The following is a 12,470-nucleotide window of genomic DNA, read 5'->3' as shown; positions in this document are numbered from 1 at the left end:
TAGAATTTTCAAAAATTGGGCTTAGAATTTGGGTGTTTGCATCCTTTAAGGTAGGGGTGCTCTAATATACAATTTCTTGGATTTCTTGTGAAGTTTTCTTTTAATTAGATTCTGAGCGTGCTTAAATTTAATTTTTTTTTTTTATTACGTTTATTGTGGTTGTTGGTATTTAAGTGATAAAGGCATGCTAGGTGTTAAATGAGCTTAGAAATATGATTCAACCTTTTGTGGTGAATAAGCATTCTTAGTGTTGATGTATTATATGCCTATGTTTTCAAATTGCTATGAAAAGTGTTGTAATAATTATGAAAATGAATGATTATATTTTATACTTTATCTATTTAAGTCGTTGGATTTGCTAATTGAAAGTATTTAAAATGTCATGATTTAGAAAGTATGAGAATGTGATATTGTGTGGGAATTCATATTTTAAGCATGCTTGAATGATGTGGATGAAATGTAGAAAATTTATATATTGTCATGGCATTGAAGGATTTGCATAGTTCATGCTTTGTCATTGGGAAAGTAAAAAGGGAAAAGTTTGTTTTAAAAACAAATGAAATTTGTTTTGGAGAAAAGTTTTTGAAAAGTATTGTGAAAATCCGAATGCCTAGGAGGCGCCTAGTGGTCCGTGGTGTTAGTGTGATCTAGAGGGGGGCTAGAGAGAGACTCTAGTGTGGCTACCTAGGCCCAAATGAGGCTATGGAGGTGCCGTGTGGTCAGGGAAAGCTAGCCAACCTTCCCTCGTGATGCCTTGGGTCGGATTGCACTAATGGTTTGGAGGATTGAAACAGTATCATTTCGGAAATGGGGAGCACATTGCATAGCAAGGCATTGCATTGGCATACATTATACATTTGGTGGTTAGGCAACTTAAGTATGCATTGTTGGTATTATCATTGTTTTATTTGTTTTCCTCGAGGCATGACCCCACTTACTTGTACTCTATTTACGGGGTCATAAGAAGTGTGTTTTAGACACTTCCTACTGAGCTTATGCTCACCCCTTTAATATTTTTTCAGGACAAGGGAAGGAAGTGCTGGACGACGCTCCTCCATAACTTTTGATGGGTTAGTGGACTGTTTTGGCATAATTTGTAGCTATGATCTCAATTTTTTTATTACTATTATTATTTTTTTGTAGTTATTATTATGTATCGACCTTATAATTGACCATAGCGTTCTTAGACAACCTCAGGTTCGGGTAAGGACCCGGTTAGCGATTCGGACCTCGGGTTCGGGTCGTTACAACTGAAATATATAGATTTAATGTATTGGAAATATATTCAATTGTGTTGAAAAACCCTACAGCACGGTACCATAACAGCAGAGGATCTAGGCACGTTGCAAAGAGACTTGAATTATTTTATCTCCTAGTTTAATTTACTTGAGCTCTTGTTAATATGGAGTAGTTGTGAGAAGTTGGAATAAGAATGTCCTATAAAAATTATGTAATTTAGATGCATTATATTGCACAATCACAGCTAGTTTTCATGCCTTATTGAAGTGACAGAATTTATCATCATTTAATTGCCCAATAAATCTAAACCGGACAGTAGTTTCATTCAAAAAGAGTTTCCAATCCAAGAAGTGAGATTCCAAATATCATTTGTTGCTACTATTTATGGTCATTAATGAAATGAGCCCTCTCATTCGAACCAAAAAAATAAAAAAAAAAAATAAATAATAATATTGTGCACTAGGGACGGATGGGATTAGAGTAAGCGGGAACATATTTCAACCATCTTCGATGCATTGTACGGTCATCGGAGAGAATTTTCACTCCTTAGATGCATCGAGTAGCTTAGACTAAGCCTCTAAGGTGGACAAATATCCTCTCATGTGAGTTCCCGTACTGTTTCATCCAGTTAGTAAAGTACATTACAATAAATAATAACTCACGTTACATACAATAATATTATAAAGTTTGGCGAAGCTTGAAATTTTGCCACTACATTATAATAATTATAACTCATGTTTCAATAATGTTAAAAATTTGGTTAAAGTTTGAAATTTTATCACAATATTATTATAACACTAGTTTGTCATTTATTATAACTTACTTCACTAACTGAATTATAACATTAAATGAAAGCTTTTCCCCTTTATCTTTCAGGTTAAGAAGTAGAGGAGATACCACTCATCTACACAGCCTTTAATGAATGAATGCTATTGGATTTTACCTTATTGATAAGCACGGCTTCTATTAAAATACAAAATGCATACAATTTTTGATAATAAGAGTAAAAAAAAAATCTTGCCAAAGCTCACACTTATTTTTTCATGCATACAATTTATATATCTATATATATATTTAGTTTACGATTTGGTTTAGTTTTAATGGATCTGAAACTAGAATGAAACTGTTTCTTATTTTTGGAAACCATACAAGAACCAACCGACGGTTCGGTTCACTTCGTACCAGTTCCAAACATTTTATTGTGCAACCTTCCCCAAAAAAGGGGCCAACCTGTAGATTTAGAAAGCTAGGCCAGAGCCAACTAGGCTTTCAATGGACCAATCCTGAAGATGTTTCATGTAACCCAAGCCCAGCCCTTGGACTCTGGGAAAGCGTCTTATGGGCTCAAATGGTAAGGATTTTTATCTTGACATTGTATTGGGGCTGGACTTTGAAAAAAGATGGGTTATATATTATGATAATATAATTCAAACAAAAATAAAAAACCGCATGTAACATGCTATGATTAGAGATACGATCTTTCTGTGGACCAAAATCCTCTCCATTGAAATAGTGCTCTTGTTCTGTCCTGTTTTCACTGTAGCAGCAGTAAAAAAGTAAAAAAGTTAAAATCTGTATTTATGGAAATATAAATTATATACAGAATATATATGAATTATACGTATATCAAAACAGTGTTACATCCAATTTGAAATTTGAAATTTCAAAAGCCGGCCCTTTATTGTATCTTCTTCTCCCAAAGCCCAAAATAGAATCAGATTTTTATTTGTTACCAAAACAAGAGAGAGGTCTCATCTCTTTCCTAAAATTTGTTCTTCTTTCTTTCTTTGCTTCCGTAGATAATTGTTTCCAAAGAAACAGAGCAGTTGGTGCATACTGTGAATTCTCGGGTACATGAATTGCTGGAAAAGGAAAGTTATAAGAAGGAAGAGAGAGAAGAGAAAGACTGCGAAAGTGTCCGGCGTAAATTATTTGGGTTTACAAAGATAAAGACTTACCTATTTTCAATATTGTAAGTTAAAGTCGTTTCCAATATATTAGGTTTGTTTTTTTTTAGTTTGTTGATGTATTTATAAGTTTATTCCTGATTTGAACCACTATTAAAGGTTATATGTATTGTATGGTATCTGAACCCTAATTAATGTTGGAGACAAATATTGCATTTATTGTTCTTATGATTATATGGATTCGGATTTTGTAAAAAAAAAAATTTGATTCCTTTTTATTTAATTCCGAACCTTAATTAATGTTGGAAGTAAATATTGCATTTATCATTATACTGATTTTTTACGATTGTATTTTGAAGAAAAAATTTCAGCCCTTTTTAATGTTGGAAACAAATATTGCATAATTATTATTCTTACCTTTTTAATGTTGGAAACAAATATTGCATAATTATTGTTCCTATGATTAATTGGGTTCATATTTAATATTGCATATTGCAAAATTTTCAAACCATAATTAATTTTGGAAACAAATATTGCATTTATTTTTCTTATGATTAATTGGGTTCATATTTTGAAGAATAATTCTTAACCTTTTTTTTTTATGACATGTGAACCTTAATTAATGTTGAAGAGGAATTTATATTTTTAAGTATCAGTATATAGTTGATAATTAATAAATGGATGAGAAATTGTTCAAATTTAATTGCTGATACATACTAGAAAAGAGTTGGGATGTACTTTGTTATACAGAATGGACCATATGTTTTTGTTTGATATTGTTTGTAATAGTAATTGAAAATTATGAGTGGTCGTAATAATTAGTAGTAATTTAACACAGTTTTAATATTTAAGAAAATACTAGCTCCAAAAAAGATTTGAAGTTCATGTCTCAGTTGGAAAAAGTAAAATAAAAAAATTAAATTGTCACATTATTGTACGAAATTAAATATATTCATTGACTTTAATTTTTTCTATAGTCTTATCCTAACATTATAGAAAATGGATTGGCTTTGGTTTGAATTTGGTTTGCAATTGAGGGCCTTGGATTCTTGATACATTGTGTTTGTTTAATAATCTTAATGGGTCACAAAACTATAGTCGTAAATTTTCTAAGATGAATGCAATTTATAGTTGTGGTAAAGGCAAAATTGGGGAGCAACAAAAGCACTGACAAAATCCCCAGTAGCCTCAATTGTAAAGATACATATAAATGAAAATGTAAGAGGTTGATACCAACCATAGAGCTAAAGATTCACAATAAGATAAACTCAACGAAAGGAATAGTTCAGGTTGAGGTACTTTTCTCCCCTTACCATTTTCCATGTAGTTTCATAAGTAATACCATTTGTCTATTAAATTATGCACACGTAATAAATCTCATTATTATGTTGCAGAATTTTACTGAAGCCTTTGTATCCAGAGAGGAAAGTGGTAGTCAAAGTTAAACAATCTCCTACCACCTATTCATTACTGTCAGTACTGTTACAACTATAAGAATTTTCATATGTGACACCGCCACCACCTGCAATATTAATGATGGTGAACTCAATACTCCATTAACTAACCAGGAAAATGTGCTATTAAGGTGGAACATCCATTTAAGAACGACTCCAAATGTAAATTGGATTGCATTTTGTCTCATCATCATATTCAAAGATACCAGATGTAAACAATTGCCAATCGACTGGCACGCCAACATCCCACTTGTCAATTTCGGAGATAGGCTGACCAATTCAACAACGACTCTTTGATTATTGACAGTCATTCCAATATGTATTTGACTTTAATTTTATGATGTTGTTCATTTACGTCTGCGTACTTGTAGTCTTTTGGAATTTGCGCGAGTTGTTTTATATGGTATGTACATTTTGGTATATCTGAAAATTTAGTGGTTGACTGACTTTTGATAATTTTGTGTATTATGTATGTAATGAAATTAGATATTTTCTTTCAATGATCAAATGCAGGTGACTGACCTATTTAAAATGTGGCAATGCATTAAAGTATTAACACAATACATTTGGCATATAATACCGTTTATTGCTCCTAATTTTAATGATTTCTTTTAAGTCAATTCATCAATTCAAGTAAAATTGTTTTACAACATAACTTTTTTAACTTATATAGGCTAATACAAATATATTTATACAAATCATTCAAACCTATAATTTAATAGTTACATGCCTAAGTTATATAGAACATCCCAATAAATTCGTACCGAATAGAGTAATTGCATCCACAATATAAAAATAATTCAAGTGTTTTCTAAACGTTGTTCCAATTTTTCTGGGACTTATATCTTTTACAAATATATTTGTAAAAATCATTCCAACCTTTATCTAAATAGTTTCATTCATAAATTATAAATAACATCCCAATATATTCGTAAGACAATTTGTAAGACCCAAATGAAAATAATCGAAATACAACTCTCAAGTGATCCATTTATGCAAATAGATATGTTCTATTTATTCTTATATTTTTATAGTTAATGTCATTAATAGTTTATAGAAAACATCTCAATAAATTTGTAAGACAATTTCCAAGGTCCAAAAGAAAATAATCCAAATATAACTCTCAAGTGATCAATTTATGCAAATACATATGTTCTATTTATCCTTATATTTTTATAGCTAATGTTGTTAATAGTTTATAGAAAACATCCTAATAAATTTGTAAGACAATTTCCAAGACCCAAATGATAATAATCGAAATACAACTCTCAAGTGATCCATTTATACAAATAGATATGTTTTATTTATCCTTATATTTTTATAGATAAAGTCATTAATAGTTTATAGAAACATCCCAATAAATTTGTAAGACAATTTTCAAGGCCCAAAGGAAAATAATCGAAATACAACTCTCAAGTGATCCATTTATGGAAATACGTATGTTATATTTATCCTTATATTTTTTTTTATAGATAATGTCGTTAATAGTTTATAAAAAATATCCCAATAAATTTGTAATACAATTTCCAAGGCCCAAAGGAAAATAATCCAAATACAACTCTCAAGTGATCCATTTATGCAAATACGTATGTTCTATTTATTCTTATATTTTTATAGGTAATGTTGTTAATTGTTTATAAAAAATATCCTAATAAATTTGTAAGACAATTTTCAAGGCTCGAAGGAAATAATCCAAATATAACTGTCAAATGATCCATTTATACAAATACATATGTTCTATTTATTCTTATATTTTTATACCTAATGTCGTTAATAGTTTATAGAAAACATCTCAATAAATTTGTAAGACAATTTCCAAGACCCAAATGATAATAATTGAAATACAAATCTCAAGTGATCCATTTATACAAATAGATATGTTCTATTTATCCTTATATTTTTATAGCTAAAGTCATTAATAGTTTATAGAAACATCCCAATAAATTTGTAAGACAATTTTCAAGACCCAAATGAAAATAATCGAAATACAACTCTCAAGTGACCCTTTTATGCAAATACGTATGTTCTATTTATCTTTATATTTTTATAGAAAATCTCATTAATAGTTTATAGAAAATATCCCAATAAATTTGTAAGACAATTTTCAAGGCCTAAATGAAAATAATCAAAATACAACTCTCAAATGATCCATTTATGCAAATAACTTAAAGTTGTATTTCATTCTATTACTTTGGTCCTGCAAAAATTGAAAAAACTAAATAAATAATTTTCAATTAAGTGTGAAGTAATGTGACTGCAAGTACTCTGGTTCTTACAAATTTATTGAGATGTTCTCTATAAACTTGGAACGAAGATTAGTACAAATATATTGGGATGATTGGTACATATATATTTGCAAAAGTAAATAACTTAAAGTTTTATTTTATTCTATTACTTTGGCCCTATAAAAATTGGAAAAACTAAATAAATAATCTTATTTTGTAATGCACGACATCCCTAGGTTGGCTTGGTTGTATTGACGTCCTTTTATGTAATAGGCGATCGATCACCAAATTCGAGACTTCGAATCTTCTTATGCAAATACATTTGTACATCCCAAACAATCTTGTACATTTGTTTAGGTTAGCTTGGTTGTATTGACATCCCTGTTCTCACAGTTTTAATATGTTTTTTGTAAAATTTTGAGGTTTCATATCTTCTTCATCTAGACTCCGAATCAAGTGATTTTAAGTCCAACTTTGTTAATTTTTTGTTGTCTTTCCAATGGTGTGTACTAAATTCCATGAATAATTGTAACCGAATCACCATTTATTTCTCCTTCAAAAAATCATCTTTGATTTTTTATTTTTAAACACATTTAATTATTCATCATGGAAAATATGTATCCCATAATATATATATATATAATATGTGTCAAATTATAGTTAATATAATCCCAACGATAATCTAAAATGAATCATCTTTTATTTCATATCAACACAAGAACATCATGGAGATATATACATCCCAAAATTAAATGTAATATGTGACAATCAAATATCATACAATAAATCCCAAACAAATTGTAGAAAGAATCACCCCTTATTTCAGTTGAACACGATTTACAGTCTTCATAGATAAAACATGCATCCCAAATAAAAATCACATTTGATTCCATTTTAAGAAGACAAATTAAATCAATCTTAATAGAAAACATACATCCCAAATTAAAACTGAAGTGTGTGACATTGTAATTATTCATTAAATTCCCAACATAAACCTAGAATGAATGCTCTTCACTAGAACACATTAATATTGATAGAATACATCCCAAGTTAAATGTAACGTGTTTCAAAATTATTTGTTCTCTATATCATAACATAATTGTATAATGAAAATTTCTATTATATGTAAAATAATAATAATAATAATTATTATAATAAATAAATATACATGGCATTTATGCCAACTTGTACATGAATAATTTCCTATTATAGCTCAACTCCATTTGTACGTAGAAATGGCAATCATCTAGTGTCGTAGACAATCCAATCTACCTGCAATCACAACAATTTAACTTGTAGTTTAAATTTAAAAATTATAAATTTTTAGAACTCTTAATATAAGCTTAGAATCTTAGTTACCGTACCACCCTTTACAAACTTTGCATAATCATTCCTAGACTCCAAACAATGTTAGAGGTACATATGCCGATCTTCGATTAAATTTTTTGGCCACTCAAGTCTAAGTATTTGCTCTATTGCACCGTAACATTCCCATGTCGTCGTCCATTTAAAATCTAAAATGGTTAGCTATCAAGACTAATATCCATGAATATGAGACACACACACACACACACACACACACACACACACGAGACTGAGCATATAAAGATCCTTTTGTTGGTAACTAACACACATATACACAAGACTGAGCATATAAAGATCCTTTTGTTGGTAACTAACAACAAATGATATGCCTGAAACTAATGTGGTCCATGTTAATAGAAGGTTTTAAAAGGGATAGACATTGATCATAAAAATACCTAATATTTAACATTATTTGCACAAAAAAATACAAGATAAAAGAATATTGATTGGAGACAATTGAACATAGTATAGCAAAAAATAATCATGATTATAAACTACACATAAGATAAAGGAAAGAGTAGCACCGGTCAGCTAAAACTCAATATTTTAAATTTATAGGACTGAAAATTCAAATACCAAAGTTTTTAATACATTGAAATATAAATCAAAATATGGTATGAGAGACATGTAACAAAAATCATCATAGATGGAATCAAACATAACATAACATAAATAAATAAATAAATAAATGATATGTAAACCTAAGAAATCAAACACATGCAAAAGAAATCAAAATATGAAATATAAATTAATGCACGCAATAGAAATCAAAGGTGCCATGAAAGAAACATGAAGTTAATATTACCTTCACCAATTAACTAATTTTGTTGCTTCATAAGAATGCGTACAAAAATGAACACATTAATTTTAGAAAAAAAATAAAATAAATGGTAACTAATACAGAGTTAATATTACATTCATCAATTAACTGATAAAAATTTGCATAAAAATGCAAACAAGAATGAACACTTAATTTTAAAATTGAAAAAAAAAAAAAAAAACAAAAAAAAAAAGAGGAAGAAAATTATTTCTTTGGACTTTTTTTTACAGACTTAGTTTTTTGTAAAAGAACTATCTTAAAAATATATATATTAAATAAGGGAACTTGTTTACCTGTGTGGATAACATATATATAGTCTCCAATTCTATATACATGAAGCTACTGATATAACATTTACCGAATAAATTAAAATAATGATAGCTATAGTAACAATAATAATAATAATGCCACCATCAATCTTATTATAAATCAAATAATAAAACCTTAAGCCAAGAAAGTGACAAATTTGTTATCTAGAGTAAAGTAAAAAAATTTGGTGCATAAATTAGTCTTGCTCTAAAAGCTTAAAAAAGAAATGATTGAAGAATTGAAACAATATATATACATTCGATACTAGCACTGCCTATAGGATATAGGCCCCAAAATTAAATTTTATGTGACTTAGCTCTCAAACTTAAAATCAACTCATTGAACAAAACTAATGCAATGCAACCAGTATATAAAAAAATAAATAATAAAAATAGAAGAAAGTTGGAAATATAAATTCAATCTTAATTGGTTTACAACATATAGTCAAACAAGTCATTCAATACATATTTTTCTAATGAAATTAATTCCATGAGTAATTGAATGATAACACTTTCATCCTTCCTTGACGGCTGAGAAAGCTTACCCAAAGAAATGAAACAATAGTACTAACTTGCTGATTTATTTTTCCTTTCACCGAAAAATCAAAGAATTAGGAATTGAAAGAAATTTAGATTTCCTTTTTGTAATCTTTCTACTGGTTTCTTAGTAACCAAATGAAGTTGCTAACTAAATATAAGATTAAAAAAGAAAGATAAAAATATAATGTGAAAGAAGCAAGAGAAGTTTAGCCTTTAAATTGCTATTAAAGGACTAAGTTGCAGTCGTCTTATCTTACTGCAAACCACTGAACCAAATGATCAAATGATGATATGATTGCAAATGTTGAATGTTACAATATTGAATTTTTAATTATTAAATTAAGGAACAAGACCTAGAGAGCAACTACAATCGAAAGAGGGCTAAACATGGATAAATTTAACCTCATAATGAAAATTAAGGTTCTCTTCAAAAAAGGCTACATATGCCTACCATGTGCCATGATTTACAAGCACCTAAATACCTCTTTGAACATTCATCCTTACCATAAGTGAAAATCATGAGTCTCTAATCGACTGACTAAAATTATTATTGGAATAGTATTCTTAAGGCACTTTCTATTATTATGAACATAAGACCAGTTTCTCTATTAAAGCAACATAAACAACAAACCAGCACTACTAACATATGATTTCAATTTATGTGATAAGACTAAAGAAAGTCGAAGAGTGATCATTTTTCTACCTTGGCGCTAGATTTACATTTATTTCCATTGTGACTTGAAACTGATGCCTTTGCTCGTTTCTTCGTTGCCCCTGTCATAACTTTAAAAATTGTTGGAAGATCATTTTATGATATTGAAGAGACGTTTCCTGCCTCAAAAACAACAAAATGTCAATGGAGGGATGAAACCATAGAATACCGCAACCCATGGGAAAAAAGCAAGAAACAATTTGGCCATAGTTGGCAAAACTTCATAAACCCAAATACAAGACTTTTGTGCTTATTTTTTTGACGCCTCAATTTTAGCCATTTAAAACCCTATAACACCACAATACCACAACAAACTTCTGCGATTTACACCAAATTTAACCAAAAAAGTGGAGTCAAGGTAACCAAACAAGCAAGGCTTTCAATAGAGAGAAGAAGATTGTTGTGTATTTAAAAGGACACAAAATTCGAGTGCTTCAATATGTACCAACCACCTCTACAGCAATAAACCAACAATAATTCATATGAACACCCAAAAGGATCACCAAATTATTTGGAAATAAACTACAAGAATTGAAAGCATAGAACATAAGATTAAAAATTGAAACAATTTATGCGACCAGACCTCTAATATGCATCAACAACCTTTGCATCAATTATGAACAAAATTTTAAGTATAAACACAAAAAACGAACACAAATTTAATTGGAAATAAACTACAATATATTTGCACCAACCACCTCCGCAACAATAAAATAAATCAAATTAACTACAACAGTTAAAATGATAGAAAAGAAGAACAAAAACAGAAACAAATAAAATGACCAGTCATATGCAATGAGAGCAGTTTTGGGATTAAAAGTAGGCAAACTTCTATGCGCCATATATTATGCAAGCAAGACTTTCTCGAGAGCTCAATTGAATTACTCCACTACCGAGAAAGAATTACTTACCGTAGTATATGCTCTTGGTAAATTCTGGTCCTATCTCTTACGGTCTAAAGTCATTGTCTATTCTGATCATGCTGCTTTAAGGCATTTTCTTACCAAGAAAGAAACAAAACCTCATTTGATATGATGGATTTTGCTTCTTCAAGAATTTGATTTCGAGATCAAGGATAAAAAAGGCACCAAAAATGTTGTTGCCGATCACCTTTCGAGGTTAATGGTAAAATCTTCCCCAAGTCCACCAATTCGTGATTCATTTCCGGATGAACAACTTTTCTTAAAGTAGATGGTGAGAATTTGAGTTTCTAAAAGAACAAAATGAGTGTGTATATATTTGTCATTGGTAAGAAATTTACACACTCATATTTGTCATTAGTAAAAAATTTACACACTCATTTTGTTCTTTTAGAGACTCGAATTCTCACCATTTACTTTATGCACCAACTGCCTCTGCATCAATTATCAACAAAATTTGAAGTATAAACACAAAATACGAACAAAAAATTAACTGGAAATAAACTACAACAAGCGAAATAATATCAGATAAGAAAAAAAGGAGACCAATTTTATCTGATTTTGGGGAGCGACGATCCGACCAGATGAACACCCAAATAAAGACCAAGTTGATTTGATCAACCTAATATTTCCAATATGAACACCCAATCAAACGAATGAAGACTAAGTTCACAAGCAACTACCAAAGATTCAGTTCTTTTCTCTTCTGATTCTCCTGCATTCCCCACTTTCGTGTTCAGATTTTTCACATGTCTTCCCCACTTCTACTTCCACTTTCACGACCTAAAAAATTTGGGAAGGAAAATGATAAGGGTATTTTAGACTTTTTGAAATATAAAATAAGAATATTTTGGTAAAATTCTTTATACGGATAATTACGAAGTATTTCAGAAAATACATGAAATATATATATACACTATTCTCTCATACACAGTTAAACTTTTGTTACTATTTTTTTTTTTATTGAAGTGGCCCAATCT

The sequence above is a fragment of the Cornus florida genome, unplaced genomic scaffold, assembly GCF_030987335.1.
Source record: "Cornus florida cultivar Cherokee Brave unplaced genomic scaffold, ASM3098733v1 CherokeeBrave_3.0.0_Hap2_Chr02, whole genome shotgun sequence".
Classification (NCBI taxonomy): domain Eukaryota; kingdom Viridiplantae; phylum Streptophyta; class Magnoliopsida; order Cornales; family Cornaceae; genus Cornus; species Cornus florida.
This window is presented reverse-complemented; position numbering follows the sequence as displayed.